The sequence below is a fragment of the Chiloscyllium punctatum genome, unplaced genomic scaffold (genome assembly GCF_047496795.1).
Source record: "Chiloscyllium punctatum isolate Juve2018m unplaced genomic scaffold, sChiPun1.3 scaffold_124, whole genome shotgun sequence".
Classification (NCBI taxonomy): Eukaryota; Metazoa; Chordata; class Chondrichthyes; order Orectolobiformes; family Hemiscylliidae; genus Chiloscyllium; species Chiloscyllium punctatum.
In genome coordinates, this window is record NW_027309858.1 from 115,523 (window position 1) to 117,585 (window position 2,063).

Here is a 2,063-nt window from a genome sequence, read left to right on the forward strand (position 1 = left end):
CCAAGCATCTGCTATCTGGACCAGACACTGGGTACAGACGTTAACAAGTTGACAGTATTCTGCAGCACATTGTGTCTCACAAAGAAAGCTCCAAAACCGTGTCCAATAAATGTCACCTTCCCATTGACCAGTTAATAAATAAAATTGTACATCTCCGTTCATGGATAAAAATTAATACATGGGTCAACCAACAAAATCTATCTGAAGAAAACAGCAGCAAATGACAAGTCCAGAATCACCTTAATAACAGAACTTGACGGATTCTGTCTGGTGTAGGTCATCACACACATATTGTACTGGTACTCAGGTGACTGTAAGAATGCACCCCAGAAGTGAATGTCTTGGCCTAACGCCCCTACAGAGCGTCCTGATCTCACACACATCACTCCCTCACACATTCAACAATGGAAAAGAATCCACATGCTGAGTGAAACATAGAACAGTACAGTGCAGATCCTTTGGCCTTGACGTCCTGCCGACTCTTTATCCTACTCTAACATCAGACTAACCGACATACCCTTCATTATGCTATCATTCAATTGCTTATCCAATGGTCTCTTAATATATCCCCAATGCAGCTGACTCTACTACAGTTGCCAGCAGTACATTCCAACCATCCACCATTCTCTGTGAAAGGAACCTACCTCTGACATCTCCATTCAACCTTCCTCCAGTTACCTTTAGTTTTTTCTCCCTCATGATAGATATTTGCACCATGGGAAAAAGTATCTGGCTATCCACTCTATCTTTGTCTCTCGTCATCTTATAAATCTCTGTCAAGTCATCTCTCATCCTCCTTTGTATTCATCAAATGCAACTTTCCAGAACTAAGTAATGGAGAAAGTGAGAACTGCAGATCCTGATGAACTGCTGATTCCTAAAGCTTTGACTCTTCTGTTCCTCAGATGCTGCCCCACTGGCTGTGCTTTGACAGCGCCACACGTTTCGACTCTGATCCCCAGTACCTGCAGTTCTCACTTTCTCCATTACTTAGAGCTCTCCCCTCTGCACACTGAACAGGGAATTAATCAGCAGAAACTCATTGCATGTGGAGCTGACTGTTTAGTTCTGGAAAGTTGCATTTGATGAATACATTTATTAAAAGAGAAATTACAATTCAACAAATATTCATTCATTCCCAGAGTTACAGTTTTGGTTTATGAATTGGGCACCTTGAGAACCAACAATGAACGACTAAAGAACTCCGCATTATAAAGTATTCTAGGTGTTATATTCCAGGCTGGATGTCGTTTAACTTAATGCTGGGAATATTATTGGATAAACAAATGTGATAACGGAATGAGGTGAAATGGGAAAGTGTGACATTTTTGTCATAACAGAGATGTGTTTGAGAGAGGTCAGAGCTGACAACTCAGTATCCTGTGGTACAAGATCTATAGGCACGACAGGAGAGGTGGTAAAAGAGGAAGTGGGGTTGCATTACTAATTGTGGAGTTAGTTACTGCAGTAAGAATGATCTAATGAGGCTTGGTGGTTAGAGCTCAGGATCAAAACCATGAAGACACACCGCTGGGGATATATTATAGACTCCCAAACAAAACAAAGTACAGGAGCTGATATAGAACCAATTTACTGAGGTGTGCTGATACAACAATAGGATCATTATATTCAGGCATTTCAATTCCAAACATTCATTCGGACAGTGATTACATTTTTAAGAGGGGACAGATGCCTTGAAATTTATTCCTGGGAGCTTCTTATGTCAACGTGTAGCAGATACAAAAATGGGCGGGGCTGTGCTGGGCCTCACTGTGGGGAACGAAGCCAGTCAGATGTTGCAGGCAGGGTTGGGTTGAGCATGAAAGGACCAGTGACCGTGACTCCTATGTCTTGAGTTTCCTAAGGAAAAGGCCCGAAATTGTTTGAAAAATAAAAGCTTTTTGGATTTGGGAGACCGATTCTATGAAAACATTTGACAGGATTTGGCCAAAGTGCAGATGCTTCTGGGTGCAACTGTAACAGAATAGCGTGGGGCTCGAGTTCGGGGGTCACTTGAGCAAAATTTAATTGATGACAGTGTCGGCCCAGCATGTTACACCAAA